The sequence below is a fragment of the Cuculus canorus genome, chromosome 1 (assembly GCF_017976375.1).
Source record: "Cuculus canorus isolate bCucCan1 chromosome 1, bCucCan1.pri, whole genome shotgun sequence".
Classification (NCBI taxonomy): domain Eukaryota; kingdom Metazoa; phylum Chordata; class Aves; order Cuculiformes; family Cuculidae; genus Cuculus; species Cuculus canorus.
The window spans coordinates 162,209,183-162,224,055 of NC_071401.1; the positions used below are offsets into that span (position 1 = coordinate 162,209,183).

At 39.2% G+C, this 14,873-nt stretch overlaps 1 long non-coding RNA gene across 1 annotated transcript in view; it reads right to left on the reverse strand.

Moving 5' to 3' along the window:
* Positions 1–10,486: 10,486 nt before the first annotated feature.
* Positions 10,487–14,873, reverse strand: part of LOC128851952 (uncharacterized) — a 107,974-nt gene continuing 103,587 nt past the window's right edge. The window contains exons 2-3 of the long non-coding RNA XR_008449473.1: positions 13,080–13,232; positions 10,487–12,931 (exon numbers count right to left, since the gene is read on the reverse strand). This is a non-coding gene — a long non-coding RNA (uncharacterized LOC128851952). The remainder of the gene's footprint in view (positions 12,932–13,079; positions 13,233–14,873) is intronic.

Here is a 14,873-nt window from a genome sequence, read left to right on the forward strand (position 1 = left end):
TCATTAAAAAGGCCTACCAACTACTGATTGGGGATGTGACCTTTTTATTTGATTATTAATTTAAAAAATCCTATGGCATATGAAAAGTTGGCCAAAAACATACTCAAGATTGTGTTTTCTTCCCAGAGATAAAGGAAGAAAAAGAAGTGAAAAGGCACAGAATTTATGGTTCATGATACTCAGTGAGATTGGCACAGCATTATGAAGCATCTAATTTCAGCCGCCAAAGGGGTCATATTGATTTTTTTTTTTTTTGCCTTATTGTCTGTGTGTACTTTTATACAGACTTGAGATAGAGTCTCCATTTGCTCTTATGAAAACCACATTTCTGGGAGGGCAATGTGGGGGAGTGAAAAGAATTGCTCTTTCTGCTTGGAAACATAGCGGACAACTTAGTACTTAATAGAGGATTACAGACCCTGATGTTCTGAGAGGCTCCTGTTTAGGTACGTAGGGGGGAGCTGGATGCCTGATGCCTTAGGAGTATTTAAATGATGATTTAAATCCATGCAGGCTGCTGTGTGTTTTCCTATTTGCACATCGTGAGAGAGAGATCCAGATTCCTGACATCACTTTCAGAGCTATAAAACTTAAATTAAGGTTGAAAACACATAGCAGTTCCTAAATACCTCCATTTGTAGATTGTAACTGAACTTACTGAAAAGATTGTTACAAGGAAAAATACTCTTTCTTTAGGGCTACCTCAGCAGTTACAGTCTGACTCTCAATATTCAGAGAGGGAATATGGAAAAGTCCAGTCATTGTCCAGGTCTCTGACAGTTAAGAAAATTCTAAATCTTTATAGAATGAAAGGAAGATCTGTTATTAGAACAAATAACAATATGTTCCTTTTTTCGAAGCGGTTGGTTTTATTAAGTAGAAAATGCAAAGAGACTAAGAGGTGCATAACACTTATTAACAAATAAAATTTACTGCAGAGTAAGGAAGGGAAAGAATTCACCTTTCCTTACTTTTCCATAGTTGATTGTTGTGGAGAGGCTTTCACCAGAGCCTTTCCAAGCCTATGTCTCCAGCATTGTTCCTTGCACTGTGGTTACAAGCTTTAAAATGGCCAGAGACCAGAGCAGGTGCATGGCCTGCACTGCAACCCTAGTGCAGAAGACTTGTTCTGTTGCTGTTAAGGACAACGGGGAGGAGGAGGGGGAAGGGAAAAGTCTTAAAATTACAGCAGAGGATAAGGAAAAATACTGTAAGGAGTCTAAATGCATTGCTGCAAATGTTAGCTGCATCTTTCTGTTTGGCACTGTACAGATCAGAATCTGAGGCATCCAGATGACAGTTCTGAGAAGAAGGAGGGAAGAGATGACAACAAAAAAATTCTCATGACTCAAACATCTTTCCTTTTCCCCCCCACGTTATCTGGCAGAATTAAAAACCCAGCAGGAAATTAAACATATACACCTGACAAAGAACTGCTTAGAAAATGTGATGTGTGCTTATGGATGACTCATTCTCATTCTGGAAGACTGGTCTCCTTTAAAGATTCTATCAAGCCCTGTTCTCTTTATTATTTTTTCTAACTCCATTTTCTAAATATGATTTAATGTTATTGTTTACCACTATCAAAAAAGGAAGTGTAACAACCTTCTCTTAATGTTGCTTCCTAGCTAGTCAAGATATTATGAATTTATTTACCAGATTCACAAATGAAAATATTTTAGCACCCTGTTTTCCCAGCCCATGGAAAGAATTCCTTTCTAGGTGCCTGTGAACTGTATTTTTAAACCAGTGTGGACATAGATGGAGGCCCTCCTGAAAAAAAAAAAAAAAAAAAAAAAAAAGAGGAGCAATATAATACTAACATTGCAAGCAGTGCAAGCAGTGCAATAATACTTAACACTTACATGGCACCTCTTACATAAAAGTCTGCAGTGCCTTTACGACTGAAATAATAATTTTTGATAGCACCCCTAAGACGCAAAATCATATAGGCAATGAGTACTTGGTACAGGATGGAGTGACCAGAGGTGATTAACTCTAATGGAGGGGACAATCACTGCTTAGAGTCTTCATCAATAATAAACAGTTTAAACAGTAACTTGGTTTCCATCACTGACACTGTCTGGGAATCTGAGATTTCAGCATGTTGTTCTGGGCTGGAATTTGTCCAAGACATCCAGGTTAAGAGGCAAACTGTGGCTTTCAGAAAAATTTATGTGGGTGTTAAATGATCAAAAAGGAGTCACATCCCAACAGTAGACCCCATCAAAGGATTAGACCTGCATCATCAGGGTGCTCTTTAATAAACCCCTATTGGAGTATTGACTCAGTACAGACTTAAAAGGAAGACTGCAGTCCACTGAATCACCAGCGTTTAATGCAGACTGAGTGTAATGCCACTTAACTTGAAGGATTTGAAATGATGAGAACACAAAGTGTTGAGATATATAGCCTACAACCACCAAGGACTTCTGCTTTCAAAACATGCATTTGAAATATTGTACTAAATTTACAAGGACTATATTCATGTCTCTATTATACCAGGCAATCATTATCTCTGTAAGAGATGCACCTTTAGGACTAAGAAGGCCCTGCACAGTGTACTGTGAGGAACTTTTATTAAGTGTCTGTAACACCTAATAATTTGAATGGTCCAGAGTAGTGCTTTTCCATGCTCAGGTGCATCATTTATTTGTTTGTGGAAGTTTGCTCAGGTGCATCATTTATTTGTTTGTGGAAGTTTAAGGTATCTCCAGAACTAAGATTACTAATAAAAGAATGCTTTTCTCAAAGCATTACCTTTCTCAAAAGGTAAAATGCTAGCAGCTGTTTGACTGTGAAGCTCTATTGCTTCCAAGATTTGGAGCCAAAAACTGTAGCTTAACAGGGTATTATATTATTTTGAAGGATAGACTTTTACTATTTTTGTAAAAATCCGCTCTAGCTGGCCCAAACGCCACATGTTTATGTTCAGTGGTAACCAATAAATCTGGTAGCAAAATTCTCACATGTTCCAGACTTTTGCCAATAGCCTATTGACCCCCTATCTCTTTGTCCAAGGAACATCTCTCACCTACTGGCCTCTGAAGCAATGCTTGAAAACATCTTTTTTTTCTGATTAATGGGAAAAGATTGGACCAAACCACAGAAAGGTGAGGAACTGAGGACGGGGGAAGATGTGCAAGGGAGAAGACAAAGCAGTGGAAAATGGTGAGAGCTATAACTGGGAAAAATTGATTTGAAGCAGAAGTTCTGAAAGGGAATTGAAAAAAGAGATTGGGAAGTTCCTTGAAGGGAAGAAATATTAAGGAGAAATAACCTGAAGATTCTCTTCAGTAGCAATAGTGGATGGGAGGCATCTTTAAGAGCCATGGCAAAGGCAGGCACTAGAGACAAAGAAAGAATGGAGATGGACAAGGTTCAAGAAATGGGGAGGTGAACATATATATAAGGGAACAGATAAAATGAGAGAGCATTACTGTATCCCATGACCATGAGTCTGAACAAGGACTAAGAAATAGGCTATGAACCCTTTCAGGCAACTCCATTTTCCCAGCCTCCATAAATGGCAATTCGTGATACAGCTCAGGAGAAATTCACCATTTAGATTTTAAGAGATTTTTCTGCCCTTTAAACTTGCATACATAAAGTTTTGTTAAAAGCTTCTTAAGGCAGCTGAACTATGCACTCAGATTTTAAGAAATGATAGACTCCACAATTCCAATTTCGGTTAGATTTCACCTGGTTTGGTTTGGGGTTCTTTTGATGTTGCAATGAATGGTTTGTATTAAATCTAGGCAGTTATCTAGGGGGAGAAAAGGACATCTGTAGCTATTTTAAAAAAACAAACAACAACAAAAAAAAACAGCTGAAGGTGTAACAGAAACAGCAAAGGAGAAGAGAGCAGTGGGAGTGGGTGCAAGATTTTGGAACCTTTTCTGAAGGTTGGACACAGCTGAGATCAGGCCAGTAAAGACTGAAAGCAATAGTCATCTGCTAGCTTATGAAGAATTGTAAGTTTGGCTAGAAAGCAAAGATTACTTTTCTTACTGACAGGGAACCGCACTCTGAAAGGAAGCTGCATGGGCATGGAGTGCAAACTTCTCCTGCCAAAGGACAACTGGCACATTGTGAATTCCATATAGTGAAGGCAGAAGCGTAGATAACGCATCCAGTTTGGGCATGCAAGGCATATCTTTCAAGGGCAAAAAAACATGCTGATTTACTGTGACCCCATTCTGGGAGGCTACAGACCACTTCTCTGGTTCCCAATATTAGTGTTGGGATTGACATCACTGCAGGATTACAACAAAGCCCTCGCATGCACTATACAAAACTTACGATGTAGGGCCCTTGGTTTAATTGTTTTACCAAATAAAAGCCATAAAGTAGTCTGCTTTGCTTAAGCCCTTCTTACACTTGCAGTAGCTTTGCTTGCAGACAACTAAGGAAATGTGTACAGAAACCATCATCTGCCAGCAAACTCCTCCCTTTTTTATCAACATTATTGCTGGGATGCCTTTCAGCATCCTTAGGGAGAGTGTGTCTTTCCAGTGCTTCACTTGTTCAGCTCAGCCCTCTGATGTGGTTGGTGATTCGTCTCTTTTTGTTCTTCTTGAAGTGTCTGTCTCTTTGATGACAGTCTTTGATGTTCCTGTTTCAGATTCAAAAATGCTTCCTTTTTCTATCATAAAAAGAAAGTTTTAAAGGAAGCCAAAGGTCATAGTAATAAATAGAGTTCATGAAATCAAACAAAATTAATTAAGATTGCATAGACAAATTCCTCACGGTCTTTAATGCAGTGGAAAATCACTGATAGTTTAGGAATTTTTCTGCATACATTTTTGAATTTAGAGTTGAGATTTTTTTTTTTGGCTACTACTGTGTGTTTACACAGTTTAGATAAAATTTAAATTATTGCAATTTCTATGAATAATTTCAGATGGTATTCACTACTTTATTACAGTCATTATAAACCACAGTTTAGTCTCTGACTGATGTAACATACCTTATTGAAAGACGTAATTACTGCTGTGGAGACTATTTGTTTAGAGGGAGGACAAGTCTCCTAATAATGTCCCCAAACTTTTTTCTCCTTGGGAAACCCTCCACATCATTTCTCCCTGGTGCCTGGAGCACAATAGTGACAAAACGAATGCCGATCATAAGTAGACATCCCCAGAATCTGTCATTTCATTTATTGGGCAAGCGCTGTATGTTAGAAAAAGTCTGCTCTTTCTCAGGCACTGAATTTTCATCTCTAGCAGTAGTTTCAGCTGTAGGAAGTTACAGCACGTAGGGTTGAAACTGGGCTCTGTGCAGAGAAGTGTGTCATTTGCTGCCTTGGCTGCTGGGCTTATTCCCCCTCTGTTATTCTTAAATGGTGTCATATATTGTCCCATTCGAATTTTAAAGTAATGAAAGGTGCCATTAATATAATAGACTCCCTGACTTGCTTGAGTTTGAATGATAGAAAATTCATTTCCCAGTAGGGATTTTTAAACTGTAATGAAGAATTTAAATACCTAGCTTCATGTCAAGGAAACTGCCAGATTTTCCTAAGCTCTTTCAGCTACGAGGTAGGAAAGGGCAGAGAGTCCAGTTGTTAACGGAAATTGTAAAGGACATAGTTCCATAGAACAGTTTGGGCTCTACACAGGCCATCATGCTGTAAATAAGGAGACAAAACGCATGCTTGGAGGTGACTCTATATCTGTTACGTCATTGTAAATGTTTCCCACAGAGAGAGAGAATCAATTTAAGATTTCAACCATTCTGATCAGTATTCCAGTATTTTAGAGGATGAGCGAGGCAAAGATGACGGTGTAATTTCCAGAACAACAGGGTTGTCCATGGAAAGTTCATGGCTAGAGTCACTAACAGTAAATCTAGTCTTGCAATTTCTATGAGAAAACCCAGCTCTTCCAAAAAGCATCAAAAAGTGGAAATTTTATCCCTGAGGAGAATTGTGTGGGGTGTTAAGAACATATTAGCCATGGTTCTATTCAGAGACTCACTCTATAAATAATATTGCAACAGCTTTGTTTAGGAGAAAGAGGGTGAAGAATCATAATTCCTACTGTAGCATTCACCGGAGAGAGCAGGACTTAACAATCAAGCATCAGCTTGCCTTTTACTTGGGGCAGTGAAGTATCCATCTAAGCCAAATGCTTTGAGGGATGTGAATATTAAAGTTCAGAGTAGTTCTCTAACAATATGGATTGCAATATTTATAAATAACTGGTAACAATTACATCACATATTTACCCTCATGAGACTGTTATCCCGGCGATTCCTGTTGCTTGTCAACTTTCAGTATCTTTGGGGATTCAGGTTAGAAATCCTCCAAAAACAGAGGGTACAAGACAAGTCCTGTACCTTCCCCAGCTGAACAAGGTGGTAAGGGTGGTCTGAGGCCTGTTAAATCACTAGGGTAGACAAAGGGGACCACAGAGATACAATTGAATACAAGAAATAAACTTCTTTACCCATTCATCAGGTAAAGCAGGACAGGGAGAGGTGGAAAATGGGGTAGACTGAGATCTGAGAAAGCATGTCAAGGGGAATATGGTAGAAAATTTAACGTAAGAGTTGGACAAGCGCCTGTTCTCTGCCTGTGCCTTGACTGGTGATGAGGGGTACAGTTACCACCATCCAGAGTTGTGCACCCACAGCTCGCTGGGAGAGCCCAAATCAGTGATACTTCGATAGTGGCTTTAGATGAGCCATAATCCAAAACTCCCTCTTCATAACAGTCAGTTGCGTATCATTTCTACAGGTGTCAATAGTTTGGACAAATTTTCTCTGTTACATGGCATGGGTAAATAGACATAAAAAGAAGGTGGTCTAGGGGAGCAAACTGGAGACAGGAACAGCAGTGCAGCGATGGACATGACGAGGTAAAGCCCAAGAGAAGAAAGAGGTAGGCACACTGGGCTAATTCCTGCAGCTTTTCAAGCCCCTCACCTCTCACCCTTGCCTGTACAATGTGCACAGACAGCATAACAGACTTTGTAGTTAAATTATCAGTGCTACTTTCCTCTAACTTCATGCTTTACTTTGCAGGCAGAATAGATATTTTTAAAATGGTCTCTGCAACACTGAGAGAAATAGTATGAGACAAGTTGCTAAGGCCCTGTGTGAACACCCACAGGCATATTATCTCTGATGCAGTTTTAAAGAGTGAGAATAATAAAGCAGAATGAGTGAAGGCTTACCAAATTAAAAAAAAAAAAGCGAACAAATAAACAAATCCATAAGCAGAGCTTCCTGGCAGCTTATAAATACAACCGTGAGGGTGGTACAATAATTAAAGCGTATTTGACTGTATTTGCTATTTTTGTGCCAAATTCTACATTTTTTCTGGCACTAACACCAAAAGGGAACACCTGATTCTAATTACAAAAGAACTGCGATTTTTTTTTCTTAAAAATAAAGGCTTCTGAGTAAGGCATTTTTCTATCACAAGTTGTGTTGTCATTTATTGGTTTGCAATTTGAATCAGGAAAGGATTTTTAGTAACATTATGTTTAAATTTTCCAGTATTTTCCTTTTTTTTTTCTTTTTTTTTTTCTGTGTGTTTGTCTTTAGATTTTTTCCCCCGGGGACTTTTAGAACTTGAAAGTAGGAAATCCTTAGGTACTAATGTATTTTATTCTTAAGCAGTGAAATTACATTCAGATTTGGATGAACTGATGATTTTTTAAAATTGCTAATTGCCTTCAGTAATGTGTGCTTGCTGGGAAGATTCTGCAGTGTGTTAAAAATAATGAATGTCTACAAATGTTCCATAGAGGCTGGTTCACGAGCTTGATCAGTGTCTCTAGCACCAGCTGTACCATCAGTGCCTGGCTGCTTCTTGCAGCACTGTCTACTATGGAAGAGATTATGAGAGAAATAAACCTACTGTGTCCTGCTCTCTCTGGACTCAAAACATACCAGCAATGCCACAGTCTCATCTTATCTGGGTCACCTGTGCCACAATTTCATCTTCTCTCAGTCACCTCTTGTACTGCTCTGTATTCTGATGGGTGGAGAAAAGTGTACAGAGCTCCATGGAATTACAATTGAGATCAGTCTCACTCCTGCGGCAAGATAGTGGCAAAAAAAGTCGTCATAGTTTCCATATCCCTTCCTCCTTCTCTAAGCATGGGTGTTAAGTGTGGGAAAAAACCCTAATGACTATTCAGCTTTATTCTTCTGCACCATCCCTTGAAGCAAGTCTTCTTTATTAACTGCTTATGAGCAAGTATGCTGCAAGTTGTCAGTTCCTGAGGTGTCTAGTTCGAACACTTGTAATAAAAAAGGCTGGGCTTGCTATAGAAATATACTCCATACTTAAGTTGGAAAGCCAAACTTCTCAAATATAGGATGTTCCAGTAATTAAGCTGTCTGTGTAATCTTAATTTGCATACAAATTTGCATGGACGGCTACAGTTCATAATGCTTTCACCACAGGAGCCAGGTCTTAGTAATATATACATTCTGCATGCAAAGAAGACAGAGCTAAGTACTCCTAGACAACCATGGAAAAGATATTTTCCAAGCTATTAATCTTCAAATCCTGTGGAGCAGACAGAATTCATGGTGTAGATTCAGAAATCCCTGGTCACTGTAGGAAGTGAAGGAGGCTAAACATAAAAATGCACATCACAGAGGGTTCTCAATATTAACTTTTGAGGACATTCAGGCCAACTTCTCCCCCAAAAAGGCAAGATTGTTGCCAACACAAGGTCGGATCAGTCTTGACTTTGTGTAACTGCATCTTGAAACCTTCCAAAGATGGAGATTTCAGAGTTTACCTGCACAGCTTGATGCAAGACTGCACTAAAAAGATTTTCCTTATAGTGAAAAGCTTTTCCTAATGACCAGTTTAACTTCCTTAAGTCCTTTATTTACCACCTTTGAAGTAGTTGTTTCCTACTATTAGACAAACCCTTAAAATCATCAGCAGACTAAGGACCTTGCAACCTTTCCTTGTGGCCCAGGGCCATGAGTATCCTCATAGCTTCCCATTAGAGCAACTCCAATAGGTAGTCTAAAACTGGATTTAACTATTCCACATGCAGCCTCATAGGCTCCAGGAAGACTGGAATAACAACTTCCTCGTATCTTTTGGGCTACTTCCCTCAACACAGACTGATCTACATCTTACCTTATTCACTATGAGAGATTATATTCAGCCTGGAGTCTATCGGTATTTTTCTTTTCTGCAGGATCGTTGCTCATCTTTTAATTGTGTGTAAGTTCACATTGTCCCAGGAGCAGAAATTTACTTTCATTTTGTTGAACATCATGAGCTTTCTGTTGGCCCAGTTCTCAAATTTATCAGAGCCCTTGTGGATTCAAGTTCTGCCATTCTGCCCCCTAATTTAACGTTATTGATAAATTTGCAAGTGTTGCATCCTGGACCATCACCTGAGTTGCTGGTCAAGACATCGAGTGATCTGAGCAACATTCTGGCCCTTTGGGTACTATGGTCATTGCTGACCATCAAGCAGATGTTAAGCCAGTCATCGCCACTTTTTAAGCCTAAAGGTATGGGCAATTTCCTGTCAAGCTAACTGTCTTTTCTTCCAATCCACACATCCTTAGCTGCCAAATGAACATACTGTGGAATATAGAGTCAAAGATTTCCCAAAGCTGAGGCATATCACATCTGCGGGCTTCCTCTTTTTCACTGAGAGAGTCATTTTGTTTCAGCCTGCAATCATGTTTGCTGAACATCATTTGTCCCTGATAAATCCATGCTAATTACTACTTTAAACTTTCTGTTCTTCTCATGTTTAAAATGCATCCCAAAAAGACAGGCTGTGTGATCTTTCCAAGAACTGATGTGAGGCTGGCTGGTCTCTTACCTTTCTTAGTGGTGGCATTCAGTACTGCTGGATGAGCCATCCAGGGAAAGCAGGTGGTGGCCAGGAAATGTCTGTTTTCTCTGTGAAGGGCAGAGTATCGTGTAACTGGTTTACCCTGGCAGAAGGGTCTGAACCTGGCACAGTGCCATGGTCCTGGCACCATCCAGTGAGCTCTAACTGGCCCTTGAAAATCTGGAGAAGACAGTGTAAATCTCATGCCAGTCCATGCCCATGTGTACACAGATATTTATAACAACTAACTGTGTTGTTTCTCTGCTATCATGTTAGCTGTAGGCATCTCACTTAGACATCTGAACTAACAGGACAAGTATGTCATGCATAATAATTCTTCCAGCAGATAATCCAGAACTTGCAGTTTAATCATTTTAGCTCAACTTCATTCTCGGTGTTTTGCCCTCTTGGGGGAATATTGGTTATAAAGCAATCTGACTCAGTCCCCTGCGTTAGGAAACCACCTCCTTAGGCAGTGTGACTCGTCCTACTGAGTTCAACTGGAAATTTGTTTTGTTGTATAAAGCAGCAAACTATGAATCATATACTGTTGATACTAAGCTACGTGTTTGCAATTTGAGCGCTTCATGAATTTTGGTTCAACAAATTAGTTGCCAGTGTAGCCTGAGAAGGTTTCAGAAATCCTTGGCAAAAAGAACACAAGAGAGTTGTCTTAGTTGTGTGAGGCAGCACATGACCTCTGCAGTAAAGACTGTCTTAAGGAAAAAGTTTTATTTGTTTATAACAGCCATCACCAAGTCAGCAATGCCATTCACAGCTGAAGTTATGCTTTCGCTAATTATTGCTAGATATTAATGCAAAGATGAGAACTGAAATTTCAGTTACAGTAATCAACATTCTACTGGAAGACAGTCACAAAGTCATGAAGTATTGAATCTGCAAAAGTAATCTTTAAAAATATTTTTTAGGAGAACAATTGAAGATTGTTTCATTTAGAGGCAGGAACATTATTAAGCAACTCAGGGACTGTTGTCTTTAGTTTTGCAACTAGCACTGTGAAAAGCTTCTGGCCCACAAGAGGTTTCCTGCAATGCAGACACTGAACTGCTCATCCTTGATGCTTTGGCTTCAGTGGCAGTGCAGGGAGTATCTACACGGAGAGAGCAAGGAGGAGCAGCAGGATGAGCTGTGAAAATGCTACATTTCAAGCCTGCAAATGTTGACAGAATAAACTTGGGAATCCCTCCAAGATTTAGTTATTTCTAAACCTCAGCTTACTTCTCTGTCTTGGACAATATTGCCACAAGCAATAACAAGCATGAAATACTAATAAAGATTTTTTGAAAGTGTTACTGAAAAGCAAAATGAAAGGAGTGGGGGAAGCATTGCACAGCTTTGTACATCCTGAGTTTCTGACTCTGGATCCCATTAAGAGGAAATCAGGAAGAAATCCATCCTAGCATTGATGCCACTGGAATGTTGTTAATTGAGGGCATGGATCATGAAAAATATTGCCAGTTCTGACACTTGTTACAAGTTGCTGATTTATACAAGAAATGAGAACTACAAAGGTGTGTTTGCGGATAAGCATTCATGTTTCTCTCTTAGCATAAAGGGCTGAGAATAGAGGTGAAAAAGCCAAGGAATGAGGAGAATACAAAAGATACCCACACGTCTAGTGAATATTATCCTGTTCAGTAAGTGACATGCTAATTTCCTTTTTGAGTATTACATACTGTGTCCCTGCTAAAGTTTATTATCAAGTAAATTAAACTGGAACTTGCAGCTTTTGGTATATCAGCCAGTTCAGGGAATAAATACATTTCATTATTATTTTTTTACAAGCAGAAAAGAAAATTGACTTTACTTTTAAAGAAGTAGTCAAGTGGAGCGATGCACACTGTCTGTGGTGTATTTCAGGTGCTTCATCATTCAATTTTCTGTCTCTACATGAGGTTGCTTAGAAGTTAAAGCAAACTAGCAAAAAGATAATTTAAAAAAATCTAGTTTCTTAAAAGCTTATAATTTTCATTTTACCTCATTGTACTCTTCAAATACAGTGAAGTGATGGATGCAGGAAGAATTATGGTGACTTTGCCCTTTGTCTCTGAGCAGTTCCAGAAGATAAAATTCTGCTTTACTTACTGTGCTGATTTCAAAAAAATAGAGTGATGTGTTCACAAGGCCCTGATCTAAGCCTTTAGCTTTTGTGTATGAGACTTCAGTAGATAGTAAGAAATTATGTGCCTCAGATTCTAAAAGAAAATAGTTTGGTCACTGAGAGTTCATGGTCTTTGTGCAGTAGAGCTTCATACATGTCCTACAGATAGAAACCCAAAAGATCTAGAGAAGAATTTTCAGACCAGCAATTGTAGTTATTCCCTTTTTTGAGCCTGGCTGCAAGTCATGATGTTTTCTCAGTTATTTATGTCTATGTTTCTCAGAGTTCCTCTAGTAGTTATATTTTCATGAATTTGTTTGCACTTCATCAGGGGTAAGCAGGGTAATGTGTGCTAGGGAAAGCTATAAGGTGTTTGGCATAAAGGAGGTGCCAGCTGCCTAGGCACTGTAATACTCAATCTTCTTTATTCTCTATATCTTTGCCATCAGCAGGTTGTAGTGAATCTGATTCCCTAAAATCTGTAAGCTCTCAGTAATTTCTTAAAATCAAATTGTTTTGCAGACTCTCTGACTGTTTCCTATCTGCTCAATATTCAAGAGAATTCCTCTCCAAAATAAATTTAAACAGTCCTTGAAAACATGACACTGAACAATTAATCGTGGGTCAAGTAGTGGTTTGGGGTTTTGAGGTGATTTTCTTTTTTTTCCAGACATGTAGTATTTCGTAAGAAATAAAAAAACTGCTTTCTGCTTCCATTTCTGAACTCACTGATGGGCTCTGTGTGGGTGTTCCTTATTGTGGTTATGCAAAAGCAATCACGAGTCATAGGCAAGTCCAAGAAGGTAGTTATTGTAGTCACTGCCACCGAGCTGGGAAGTGGCAGAGTGCTGGAGGTGTGGGGGAAAGCAGCAGTTCTCTGACATTTTGGCTTCTTGCTCTTCCTGCATTCTTGCATTTGAGTTGTCATTTAAACGGTGAAGAAAATGGCTGCAAATCAGAAGGAGGAGCTGGGACTGAACTAGGAGAAAATACAAAAATAAGACAGATTAGATAACATGAGGAAACAGAGACCGAGGAGATTGCTGCTGTTGATAAGAGAATTATAGTGATATTTGATTAGGCACCAGTTTCTAAGAACTCCTAAACCTAGTGTATGGTTTGCCCACCTGTAGCAGCTGTGGTGAAGGCTGATGTTTTCCCACCTTCTTTTTGTTCAAGTGTGACAAACAGGATCAGCAGCAAAGCTGTCTTCAGAACAAGTTTCTCATTCCACTAATCCATCAGCGTTATCTCCTGAGCTGCTTCCGCCTCCTATAAGCCTGCAGCAGATGTAGTTACATTGCAAAAAAAAAGCACAAAAAACACTTTGCAAAGTCATTTCTATCAGTAGCATCAGTTTACTTAAAGGAATACATTCTTGACTGCTTGTACTGGGTCTGAGGGAGCATCTCCTTCCATCCTAACTCATAGTCAATGAGGTATCAACAATGACAGGTATCAACACAAGACAGACAAAACCCCAGGACAAACTAAAAGTGAGCAACCAGCTGGATGCTATCAAGATAAAAGACAATAGGGTTAAAACAGGAAACAGGAGCATTTGAATCTAGAGTTGCATCGGGCAAAATCTGTAACCAAGAAAGTAGTTATGGATATATGCAAGCAATAAATAAACAAACAAATAAATGAATGAATGAACGACTGAATGAATGGATGAAAATAGGAGGTTGGATGGCACTAAGACTTTTATGAGGTGTTTAACTGCTACAAAAATTACTATCCTCGGAAGTATCCCAGGCAGTATGAAGGGATGCTGCTCTGTTCGTCCTCTGCTTCTTCATTAATACATAAAGGAACTACTCTATCCTTCAACCTGAATTCACTATAACATTTCTGATCTTGCAGTGGAATAAAAGGCAATGATTACACTGTAGCAGGGTTACTCAGTTACAGGTCTGAGTTCTAGGAATCCAGTAATGTAACAGAAGCAGTGACGTTGATTCGTCACAGTGCCTTAAAGTAATCAGTCACATTCTTGGTGCTGGTTTCTCTCTCTATTTGTTGTGAGGATTCATCAACACTTATGTTTATCTCTGCAAATTATCTGATAGCATGACAGGGAATGGCAGTGGTACCTGTTATTACTAATAAATATGAAGATGTCATTTTTTTTGTCATTGCAAGAAGTTCCCTTGGATAGAATTATATCTATTTCTGTTTTCAAACTCAAAATAGGCTTTTTGGTTTATTACAAAAGTTGCATTGACAGATCTGTATAGCAAGAATTTTGTTAACAAAGAGAGGGGAAAAACCTCTTTGGTGCAAAAATCACTTGAATACAGAGATGTGGCAAATAATCCCACAACTAAGCTCTTCCCTCTGCACTGCTTGTGGCTAGATTCTGCTCCAGGCAGTAACTAATAGCTTGCAGTTTGGCCTTGACTTTCTGGGATAGTGAAGCAGTGCTTAAAGCAAATTTGAAGTAGAAGGAAGAGGCATTAAGACATTGACACATATTCCTGAACCTCAGGTAACAAATGCCAGCCTGTGTCTGTGAAACACATTAAAGTAGCTTCAGGGCTGCTGTCACTCATGCTGTCTCCCTGCTCCAAAAATGCCATTAGGGCTGTTGGGGAGAAGATGAATGGGGTGACTCTTCAGCAATTTCTGGTGACTTAGCTTTGGAGTGGAAGAGTAGCAGAGGAGTAACCACGGCTCTTGTATGCCGTAGTGACAACTTGGTTGCTTCTTAAGCAAGTAAAAACTGGAAACAGGCACACCATCTGGCTGTTAGGGTTGGAACGTGCTTACTGGGTTTTAATTTAACCAAAGGGACAGTGTCCACAAATTTTCACAATATGAATATTTCTGAAAAACAAAGCTCATGCTTTTTCCTTCTCCCTCAATGAAAAGGCAGCATAGCTGCCAAATTTATCTCTCTTTTGTGATGAAATATGTGC